This window comes from Puntigrus tetrazona, chromosome 12 (assembly GCF_018831695.1).
Source record: "Puntigrus tetrazona isolate hp1 chromosome 12, ASM1883169v1, whole genome shotgun sequence".
NCBI classification, from domain to species: domain Eukaryota; kingdom Metazoa; phylum Chordata; class Actinopteri; order Cypriniformes; family Cyprinidae; genus Puntigrus; species Puntigrus tetrazona.
In genome coordinates, this window is record NC_056710.1 from 20086315 (window position 1) to 20099796 (window position 13482).

The following is a 13482-nucleotide window of genomic DNA, read 5'->3' on the forward strand; positions in this document are numbered from 1 at the left end:
GAAAAATTCAGATTCATATATAAATTAAGAAATGTATTCTATTCTGTTCTATTTCTATTCTATTATGTTTTATTTTAATAACGGACAGATGATGTTGCATCAAAATGTCTTGTTTAATTCGATGTGACACTTGACAATTCTCTGTAATGAATTGTAGAATTTCCTAGAAATTTCTACTTTTTTTCTGTGTAGAATTCTGCAAAAAAAGGTGATGATTCTGTCATCGACTATTCGCTCTTGCGTCGTTCAGACTTTCCCTCTTCAGATGAATCATGCAATGGAAAAGACACAGGCCAGAAAACAGAAAAATGAAATGAATTTTTCAAAAAGTAGCAGAAAAGAAAGACATTAGGGTGAGTACATGATGGCAGAATCATTAACGTTTGGATGAATTAGACCTTATTTGACAAATTTATTTTAATGGCACTGTGTTCTGCTGATGCAGAAATGATCCGCCGATTCTCTCAGCATGGAAGTCAAATCTGGATCGGTTTACTTCATGTGCTGAATCATAAGCTGTCCATTTGGTTGTGTGTCATGCTGAACCTTGATTCCTTGAAACCCCTATAGAGCTCTGTCTGAACAGAGTCCTTCACTTCGGCTGGAAAAATAGTGTTTTGTCCTCATAATTCACCTGATGCCAAATGAACAATGCATCGTGTCCGGAAGCGCTCGAGTGTCCTTCACTCCAGCCCTCAAAAACATTTCCCATTTCTACTCAAAGGAGTCTGTGTTTGTGTCTAAATTACCAATCTTTCCACAAACGCAAAGCGCATATGAATCGCGGCATCTATATTCATGAAAACTCTGCGCTGGAACTAATGACTTCAAACCGTCAGCCTCATTATTCTTCTGTTGCAGCAAATGCATGCATAAAAAGAAGAGTTTCTAAATAAATTAACTAATAAAACACTCAGGTGACCTCTTTCTTTAGTCTTTTGCTTCTTCATTTACTAAATACCCAATTGGAAATACCAATAAACTACAAACAGATAGATAGCTAAATTAAATGCCATTATATTTTGATTGTAATATAATTTTATAAATAAATCTAATTGTAATTTTTATATTGTAAATATAGATAATACTATATATATATATATATATATATATATATATATATATATATATATATATACACACATATATATACATATATGTACATATATATATACATATATATATATATATATATATATATATATATATATATATACATATATATATATATATATATATATATATATATATATATATATATATATATATATACATATATATACATATATACATATATACATATATATATACATATATATATATATATATATATATATATATACATATATATATATATATATATACATATATATATATATATATATACATATATACATATATATATACATATATATATATATATATATATATATACATATATATATATATACATATATATATACATATATATATATATATATATATATATATATATATATATATAATAGGCATGTATCACTATTATAATTCTATAATATTAAAATATTTTAATATACCATATAAATAACTAATTTAATTTAAAATATAATAACATAATAATTATATTAATTAAATTATATTAAAAATAATTATTTAAACAATTTATTATATTATTTAAACTATATATATATAATAATAATACTAATAATAGTAATAACCTCATGCACTTTTACACATATTATTTGCAAACTCATCTTTAAATACCACCTCTACGTGTGTTTTCAGATCTATTTAACTTCCTCCGGTCTCAGGGGATTCTCAAAAACACTCTTGCTGTCTTTCCCAGCACTTCCTGCAGTTCAAGTGTCAAGTACGTTCAGCTTTCATCGGCGTCCCGCGAAGGCTCTCACACCCGTCCGTCTGAAGCCAAACCCCAGGCTCGTGCTCAGCGCCGCACGACTCAACATCTGCTTTCTGCATGAGCGCGAGGAAAGACTCCCCACAAGCCCTGCTCCTCTTTTATTGCGCTTGAAAGAGCGCTAGGCGAAGGAAACGCTGCTCGAGAGCAACCCACCGCCTCGAACCAAACCCCCTGAAAGCAGCGAACAAAAGGAAAAGCGCTAAAGGCGGGTTGGGTTTCTTCAAGCAGATCTTCAGGACTCGGGGTCAAGCGGGGCGGAAGCGAGAGGTTTGGATTGCTTGGTGTTTTTGCCCAAAACAGGCCGTGTCTTTTCAACGCTTACTCAGCACAGGCTGTCAGACCGACGGGCCGCTGCACAGAGGTCAAAGGTCAAGAGACTCTGCTGAGCGACAGGATGCTCCGTCTGAGGTCAGGCTGCGTGCCAGAGAGAAGACAGGATGTGAGACAGGCAGTGAGTGAGGAAAACAGCAACACACACACACACACACACATCTACACAAACACATACGGAGACACAAGCAAAAGACAGACTTAGAAGAAAACAGTGTGATAACATGAAAGATTTACAGATTTCACAGTTAAACCCTTATAGTCATATTCTTAACATACAATGCCAGGTCTATTAGACAACAAGACAAGAACATACAAGTCTTTTCTAAACATTTAAAGCAATAATTCACCACCAAGTTATTCCAAAATAAATTAATGAATTAATTGATATATCTAATTCATTTTAACATAACTAATACATATTTTATTTCAATATTTCACTTTGGTAATCTCTTTACTCTAGTATTTCATTTTTAAATTTGTAAAACTGACAATAATCGTACATGCAACTTAATATTAATCGTACATAACTAATTATGACATAATATATTATATATGACATTAGAATTTTATACATACACACACAAAATGTATAAATATAAATATTATACACACACATACACATATATATGTATACATTTATGTATATACATATATACAGGCGATGGACAAAATTGTTGGTACCCTTTGGTCAATGAAAGAAAAACTCACAATAGTCACAGAAATAACTTTAATCTGACCAAAGTAATAATAAATAAAATTCTATAAATGTTAACCAATGAAAGTCAGACATTGTTTTCAACCATGCTTCAACAAGAATTATTAAAAAAATAAACTCATGAAACAGACCTGGACAAAAAAATGTATGATACCTAACTTAATATTTTGTTTTAACCTTTTGAGAAACAATCACTGCAATCAAACCCTTCCCTGTAACTGTCAATGAGACTTCTGCACCTCTCAGCAGGTATTTTGGCCTCCTCATGAGCAAACTGCTCCAGTTGTGTCCGGTTTGAAGGGTGCCTTTTCCAGACTGCATGTTTCAGCTCCTTCCAAAGATGCTCAATAGGATTGAGGTCAGGGGCTCATAGAAGGCCACTTTACAATAGTCCAATTTTTCCTCTTAGCCATTCTTGGGTGTTTTTAGCGGTGTGTTTGGGTCATTGTCTGTTGCAAGACCCATGACCTGCGACTGAGACCAAGCTTTCTGACACTGGCTAGTACATTTCTCTCTAGAATTCCTTGATAGTCTTGAGATTTCATTGTACCCTGCACAGATTCAAGACACCTGTGCCAGACGCAGCAAAGCAGCCCCAGAACATAACAGAGCCTCCTCCATGTTTCACAGTAGGGACAGTGTTCTTTTCTTGATATGCTTCATTTTTTTCGTCTGTGAACATACAGCTGATGTGCCTTGGCAAAAACTTCGATTTTTGTCTCATCTGTCCACAGGACATTCTCCCAGAAGCTTTGTGGCTTGTCAACATGTAGTTTGGCATATTCCAGTCTTGCTTTTTTATGATTCGTTTTCAACAATGGTGTCCTCCTTGGTCGTCTCCCATGTAGTCCACTTTGGCTCAAACAACGGCGGATGGTGCGATCTGACACTGATGTTCCTTGAGCATGAAGTTCACCTTGAATCTCTTTAGAAGTCTTTCTAGGCTCTTTTGTTACCATTCGGATTATCCGTCTCTTAGATTTGTCATCAATTTTCCTCCTGCGGCCACGTCCAGGAGGTTAGCTACAGATCCATGGATCTTAAACTTCTGAATAATATGTGCAACTGTAGTCACAGGAACATCTAGTTGCTTGGAGATGGTCTTATAGCCTTTACCTTTAACATGCTTGTCTATAATTTTCTTTCTGATCTCTTGAGACAACTCTTTCCTTCACTTCCTCTGGTCCATGTATAAGTGTGGTACACACCATATCATAAACAACACAGTGATTACCTGGAGCCATATATATAGGCCCAATGGCTGATTACAAGGTTGTAGACACCTGTGATGCTAATTAGTGGACACACCTTGAATTAACATGTCCCTTTGGTCACATTATTTTCAGTGTTTTCTAGAAGGTACCATCATTTTGTCCATGCCTGTTTTAGTGAGTTTATTTTTAAATAATTCTGTTGAAGCATGGTTGAAAAACAATGTCTGACTTTCATTGGTTAACATTTATAGAATTTTATTTATTATTACTTTTGTCAGATTAAAGTTATTTCTGTGACCATTGTGAGTTTTCTTTCATTGACCAAAGGGTACCAACAATTTTGTCCACAATCTATCTATATATATATATATATATATATATATATATACATATATATGTGGTGTGTGTGTGTGTGTGTGTGTGTGTGTGTATAATATTTATATTTATACATTTTTGTGTGTATGTATAAAATTCTAATGTCATGTATATATATGATAGATGAAGAACGTCAGTATACTTCCGGTCATGTAGAAAATCAAACACTGCTTTAACATAAGTCATGAAGTCACTTTTTGTTATTAAACTAATGCGAAATCCAATTTCATGCGCAATAAGAGCCATTTATAGGCAGTGTTTTTTCTGAATCTTCTCACTCCCACCAAACACGAACAGATCAGCAGGCTTTGAGCGGAGCTAATATTTCTCTATTACGCTGACGACTCATTATACGGAACAATGCAAATGGCTCCATTTCAACCCGAAATCCATCTTTCGATTCGTCTGGTTCATACGTCCACCTTATAAGGACAAAGAACTCGAGCCGGTCAGTAAAAAGCATGAAGTCACTGTACAGAACATAAAATATGGAGAAACTTTAATGAAAACTGTATAACGGCCAGCTGACGTGAGTAACGCCTGAATGCCATTCTGTGCGAAGTAATTTAATGCTTTTAAAATGAAATCTGTTATCAAAAAACAAAGAACAATTCTGCGCATCTGTAATTCTGGCAGCACATTTAGTACTAAATAAAAGAAGAAAAGCGCAACTAAAAGACACACACACACACACACCACATCAATTAACCCAGATTTGAGCAACAACAGCTGCTCCTTTTAAATCAAATAAAAAAAAAGTAGACAAAGCAACAACGTCAAGTCTAGGCCTAAACTGTAAAAACGACTGTGATCTTAACGTAATCCTACGGTAAAAAGCCTGTTAAATTGTTAATAACATTTATAGGAAAACCCGTAAACCGACATTCCCAGAATTCCCTGCATTGCATTTAAAATTTTGTTAGAATTTGATGTTTTTCTTAGAAATAACTGTTTCTACTTAGTTTATTCTTATGGTTATGTTATTAAAGTTGTATGTTATATATATATATATATATATATATATATATATATATATATATATATATATATATATATATATATATATATATATATATATATATATAAAATATATAAAAAAAAAAATATATATATATATATATATAAAATATAATATATATATATATATATATATATTTATTTATAAATATATAAAAATATATATAAAATATCATATAATAATAATAATAATATGGTGTTCACATATGTAAAGAAAAAAAGTAAAATAGCACTAATACATATGTGTACATAATACATAATTAAATATAATTTGCATAATTATTTTATATGCATTCATAATTTCATATTTTAGAATAATTATATGTATTAATAAAATAATAATAATAATAAATGTTTTTTCCACATTTTGATCATCTAAAAGTCTTCCCTTACATTTCTTCCTTACAGGCATGTGATTATGGTAATACAGTCCTTTGTAACGTACCATTGTTAGCAATTGATGCAGCTCCACGACTCAGCTCTTCATTAGTGCAGATGAGCCTGGAAAAACAAGACCTTCAAGTGCTGAGTCTCAAAACAGCGTTTCAGACGGCCTTATCAAGAGCTCTAGTTATCCGCGGCTTACAGCGGTCATTAACGAGGAACCGACTCCTTGACATTACAAATTAATTAGAGGGAAGCCGGGAAACATCACATAAACCCTCAAGATGCCGATCGAGGAGGAAGAGGTGTGTTTGTCGCAGTCTTCGGTCTCTTTCAGCATCATTTTCTCGTCTTTTGTATGGATGTCTTACGAACATCCTCTCTTGCTCATCTCTCATTCTCTTTCATGACTCGAGCCTCATTGTGTGCGCCGCTCTCTGCGTTTCTTCAGAGGTTTCTCACTTCTTGAGTGCCTAAGCGCTTTCATCTGCGCATGATTTGGTCAGAAAATCAGATTGCGCTTTCAGCTGCGACGCGATCAACATTCAGCATTGCATGAAGCAGACGTCCCCATCAACGAGCAAAAAGCGTTCAAACTAGTAAACTAACTTGCACTTTTTTGTTGATTGAGGACTGAATTTAGAGCAAAATAAGTGGGTTCTCCTTGCATTAACATTGCATTGACTCTTTTGCGATACGCTCTCAGTTGACTGTCATTTGACACAAATATTTTTGGATTCGAGTCAGCATGAATCAGGGCCTCCTCTCGTCTCTTCTCCTCTCTGTTCATCACATTACAGCTGCAGTTAGGCTGAAACTCTTTTCCAGATGAGTCTCTGTGGAGGCACCGCTGTAAGCATCTTTCAGTCTGTGAGGCAGAACGTGTTTGTGAGATTATAAAAGAAATGCCGTCGCTGGATTAAAGTGACAGTCAGGATTTACTCATTCTTGTGTCCTTCTAAACCTGCACGGGCTGTTAGAAAGTGTGTTCACGCTGCTCCTTTGAATGAAAATGACACCTTGCAGCGAGCAGACTTTCGGTCTCAAAGAAAGACAAAGCGAGAAAAAGTCCGTGTGACTTTTTATTTCATTAATATGTATTTAAAATAATAAAACTAAAAATCCTTCATCTAGGCCAGACAATAACCGGGCTTTTTTGACACACATATATGAGAATTTGTATATTTATTTATTTAGGTTAGGATTTATGGATACTATATACATATATAAATGTATTAATCCGCTTCAAATGTTGACTACTGTATATATATGTGAAAATAATATATTATCATTAATAATATAAAATATATTTAACACAGATGCACATATATATATATATATATATATATATACACATATATACACACATATATACACACACATACATATATATATATATATATATATATATATATATATATATATATATATATATATATATATATATATATATATATATATATATATAAAATATATGTTATGTTAAATATATGTAAAATAAATATATGTTAAATATATGTTATATATATACTAATATACATTAGTGCTGTTAAATGATTAATTACCCAAAATGCAAGTTTTTGCTTAATATATGGATGCATAGAGTGTATATTTATGTACATATAAGCAAAAATTTTACGCAAAATCTGTGATAGTCAAAAAAAAAAAAAAAAACTTAAAAACAATCCAATGATTGTTTTGTATAAAAATCTTAATCACAGAAGTAAATATTATTTTAGAAATTTGGTATGGTGTTTTTTTCTTCTTTTTTCTTCTTTCTCCAGAACTTTCCCGCAAGTTTGAGAAGTGATTTAAGTAACGTGAATCTTATCTTCGCTTCCAAATGTTCCTCCGTGCTTTATCTGAACCCCTCCGCATGAGTCTGTATTCATCACCGGCTTTTATCGCTTCATGATAACGTGAGAAGGTGTTGTGGAGCTCTTGTTCTGCTGTCTGACACATGGAGAGGTCATGTCTCTGATAATAACACGTCTCCGGCGCTCATGAGTGGCTTTCCACTGAGGTCGTCCCCTTTTTCACCCCTGTCTCTTCCTCACGCGCCCCTCACGTTACCATGGAAACGGTCCAAAAAGCACTTCCGCGGGCTTATGTTTGGCTTAAATGAAATATTACAGCTCCAGTTAAGATTGCAACTTGAGTAGGCCGAAAAATAATGCACTAAATAACCTTACACCAACAAAGCGAACATACTGGTGCGCCCTAGACGGTGCAACACCCTACGATTCAACCCTCCCTACAATCTCAGAAACTCCAGGAGTGATGCCACCCCGCTGTTCACAAAATTATACTTTTGTATTTGACAAGACGGATGAATAATGTACTTAGTTCTGTTCCTTGAAGAGGTCGGGTTCCGATTTTAAGTCCATTTCCTGTTCAGGTTATTCACAGAAATGAATTTTACTCGTACAACTTAATTAGGGGCTTTGAATAAAATGTTCTTATATAGTCTAACTGAGTTTTAGGAGTTCGTACAGAGATTTCTGACAGTTTAATTCAGCCTAATTACGCCTCGATACCGTCTTCCTTCAAAAAAGGCATAGTACACCCAATAATAAGTCCTGTCATCGTTTACTCATCCTCGAGCTCTTCCGAACTAGTTTGGCGTCTTTCTTACACGTTACACAAAACGAATGAGCTATTTTGAAGCGTTTTTGGTAATCGTCGACAGTACTGACAGGGATTCAACAAAAGAATGATGATAAGCAACAATCTGTTACAGCCATAGTAGGAGCAAAAAATAAACTAATTAAAGAGATGAATCAAATACAATGAAAGACTATTGGTAAGCAAGCAGTTGCTTTAGCCATTTACGTCCACAGTAGAGCAAAAAAAAAATACCATTAATGGGAGTCAATGGAACAATTGACTTCCATAGTAAAAAGATAAAAAAGAAACACACACACACACACACACACACACACAAAAAGGTAAACAGTTTTATAGTATTTTTTCCCTTTTATGCAAATCAGTTCAGCAGAAGAAACTCATACAGGCTTGGAACGACTTGAGGGTGACTAAATAACAGAATATTCATTTTCCATGCCTATAATAAACAGGCATGAATCCTGACTCTTAATATATCATATACTATTGAGACTGAATACAGGACTCACGCTGTACTGGTGTTTCCTACCAAAAATGCTTAACCTGATGTCATTGAACGTCTACTGCTTTGTCCCTGTGACTAAGCTGCGAACAGGCATTCATCGACTAAAAGGGCAGGAAATAAGAAACAGAAGCGGCGACGAGGCACATGAGATGACCGGCGGCTCAAGATCGAGCTGAAGTCTTTGACCCTGTAAATCAGTGTGCCGAGCACCTCCCACAACGTCTTGAACTTCTTGCGCTGAAATCAGAGAGTTTGAAAAACAAATCCGAGCTTTCAATTTTTATAATTTCATTTGACAAATGTTTTTTCTGCTCCGCTTTGCTTCATCCAGTTTCAACAACTGGAATTCATCAGCTTCACTGAAGCAGGAGACTCACACGAGATCTCTCTCCTTCCTCATACAGTATAACAAATGCTGGGTTTCATTTCCACACACGACACAGTCTGACCGCTGCAACCACGGCCAAAAGTCACAATAACACTGAAAAAACACTTTATGGCAATGCTGCTTTTCTGTGTTTAAAACATATTTATACATAATACTGTGCAAGTTTTTGGTTTTTTCATGAAATGATTATGCTTTGCAAAACGTGCTGTAACTGATCAAAAGGGATTTTACATTCATTAAATATACATATTTGAAGAATAATACAGAAAAATCAAATGTAGCACAGTTCCCATAAACAGTTTATAATAATAAACTGCATTAATAATAATAATAATAATAATAATAATAAAATGTTTCTTGAGCAGCATATTAGAATAATGTCTAAAAGATCATGTGACACTGAAGACTGGATTAATGACGATACAAATTTTGCATTGATCACAAGAATAAACTACATTGTACAATATATTTCTCAGAAATACGTACCGATAAAAACATATCACTGTAGTTTAAAAAAGTAAAACTCTGACAAAATGATCAATTGATTAGAATGATAAAGCATAATGTTCACACAACTTGAAGAATATCATGTCGTGACATCAAAACAATATTAATATGCTGGGATAGCATTAACTTTTAGCAACAGTCCACGGATATTTACATTTTTAACAGCCGCAATACGTACCTATATAAACGTAATAAAAATGCGCCAGGGTTCACATATTGAACTTGTATATTAGCACTGCTCAGTGGACATTTCTCTTTGAAACTGGGGCGAAACGTGCACAGAGGTACATATTTTTATGAGACCAAGATGATATATTCACACAAAAAAAACTTATTTTTACATTTTACGTTTTTTTTTCCTATGACATACATTGATACACTGTCTGAGCAAGAAGATCTGATTACATCTCACGACTAAAAATTGGATTTTGAAAATGTACAAATCTAAAAACACAATTTTAGTTTTCATGTCTCACGGTGCACGCAGCCTATAACTTCTAGTTGGTGTACAAGTCTATAAGTTCAAGGTCACTTGCACCGTATAATTTCGCCCCCCTGCAACTTTAAATATGCCGCAGTCTCTGAATGTTTCTTTTTTTCCTCTTCACGCTCTGGTTCACTTTCACACATGCTCCGTGTTACAAGAGAAGGGTTCTCAATCACCCTCACCGTGAAGATCAACCTGAATAAATTCAGAGGTGAGTTCTCAGACCTCGGTTACGTCATTACCGCTCACCTCCCCTTCAAACCCACACTCCCACCGTCTCGCTCTCTGGATGATATGCTGCATGTCAAATGAAGAGCATGGGAGCAGGTAGATTAAGTAATTAAACTTTTGTGCCGTTTTGTCGCCTCCGGCATGAAGCTGTCAGGAGCGAGTGTTCATTTGCATTCAAAAACAGAGCCGACAAGGGTCCGCTTGACACAAACTTCATTACACCGCCCTGACTGACCACTCCATACTGGTCTTATACACTTCTGAAACACTTCTCAACCCTGGATTCTTACAAGGCAGATGGAAATGGAGTGCCTTATGTAGGAACCAAACACCAAGCGTAGCATAGATTGAACTAATAGCTTCTCTGGTATTTTGTGAGCAAGAACTGACCAGCCTCTTAAATCTACACTAAATAAGTGTGTCAACAAACAATGGCTTTATAGTATGTCTCATTTAAATGGAAAGAGGTGCTTGCTTTCATTTATGCTCATGCATATATTGCTGCAACACTCATAAAACCCCCAAACTAGCACAAAAAGAGCAGTAAAGCTGCAATTCAATATTAGCCAGAACTGTAAAATGAATGAATGAATTAACTAGTAAAATGGCATAATTCTGTTTAAAAAGTCATCCCATATTAACATAGTGATGCAACTATGATAAAATTACGAAAGGCATTTTTCTGCCAACTGCCAACGCAGATGCCATACATTAATATCTTTAAATGTGTTCAGATGAGGATGAAAGAAAGTATGCGTTCAAAATAAATACTATAATATTCTATAGCGACCATGTATATACTGTGGTATTTGCACAGGATTGCTAAGAAGTCTGTAGAAATTAGTTAATTAAAAGTAAAACCTAAAATGATTCAAATAATTCTTAAAATATAATAAAATTAATTAATTATTAAATAAATTAATTCTGACAGTACAGTAAGGGGAAACAATGTAACAGAAAAAAATATACATATACAATTAAATTTAATTTTTTTTTATGATGGGGTTCTTCACAAGAGAATGATAATATTTGGGGTCTGTAAAATGTAAAATATTGACAACCCCTGCCATAGTATATATCAAATTACCATGGTATGTCCTAAAATGATTAATGAATGATTCATAAAGGGCTTACTCATTTTTCTGCAAAGCAAGTAGCAGCTGCTCTCCATCCACTTCAATCAGCACCTTCAGTGATCCAGGATAACCCTACAATCAGACATTTCACAAAAAATTCATTTTGTCTGAAAAAACACACACATATACATATACACACACATATACACACACACACACACACATATACATATATATATATATATACATATATATATATATATATATATATATATATATATATATATATATATATATATATATATATATATATATATATATATATATATATATATATATATATATATATATATATATATATATATATATATATATATATATATATATATACACACTTTTAAATCACTTCCTCCACAGTACCGGATGGTGAAAATAAAACAGAAAATGCATTTAAATGTAAAAAACTTTGTAATGTGCAAAAATGTTGACCCTGCATCCATGGGATCACAGCAGATGCACTGCATTGTGGGATACAGATACAAAGTGTGCAGCTGAGTAGTGGTAGTATGCTGTTCTGCACACATCAAGAGATTTTTTACGGGTCATTCCAATACAGGAACAAGAAAAATGAGCAAGCTGTGAACATTAAAAAAATAAAACCATCACGTTAGACATCTGTTGCTGCATTAGAATGTCATCTGCATTCACCCACATACACAAGTGGATATAATTGGTTTATTGCCACTTTAAGAGATGGCAGCTGATTGGTTGAATACATAATTACACACACCTGTGGCACTTCTGGGTGCTCTATAAATACCACGTTATAATGGCAAACCCATCTCAACACACTTCAATCATTCTGATGGCTTTTACTTTTTGATTTTCTGACAATAATTTGAAACGTTATATTAAAGTTTAAGGTTGCATGACAGAGTAACTAAATAAAGTGCCAGCTTTTTTACCCAAGTCAACTATTAACTCAAATCAGTGACAGTTTTGTGTGTCCATATTAAAAGTGATTAGTACAAAAGCACATTCCCAATGGACTGAAAAAGAAAAAGTGGTTATGCATCTTTATTTCCAATAAATATTGTGGTTCCTTCAGAATGCATCACATTATGAAAACAAAACGGGTTGCAATAGCCGTTTCATGTTGGCTTAACTTCTGTTAGTGGTTATAGTCATGGAAGATGAAGTTCTAACCGCTGCATTAAAGACAATGCACGTCCTCAGACCAATAGACAGTGAGAGAAAGCATATTTCCAGTTTTGAGTGGGCTTTTGTACGGGATAAAATGAATCCGCCATTGTGTCGTAAGTCTGTAGCTGTCAGGATTAGTTTTATGTTTCAATTCTCTCTGACATTAATTCTCTTCACGCTCTGTAAGTCTGGAAGTTCGGCAGATTTACTCCGAGGCTCTGAGGGAAATGAATTTAAACCAGCCAGGCGTTGACAAAATACAGCAGAAATAAGCATGAATCATCTGTCTAACATGAAGAGGACCATGTATCAGTGCAAATGCATGCTAATGGATGGCTAGGTCTGTGACGCATTGAGGTGGGTCGTTAAGAGAAAGTATCGTACCAGTTTGATCTGACCTTCATCCTAGTGATGGAAAACAAATAAAACATAATAACCAAAAGCCAAACGAAAATGCCTAGTTTCCCATGGTCAAATCTCTGTAATCTACATCAACTTTTTGTTTTATTGAATGCATGGATA

At 34.2% G+C, this 13482-nt stretch overlaps 1 pseudogene; it reads right to left on the bottom strand.

Moving 5' to 3' along the window:
• LOC122355156 overlaps positions 1-13482 on the bottom strand; it is a 98281-nt pseudogene that overhangs the window by 60754 nt on the left and 24045 nt on the right.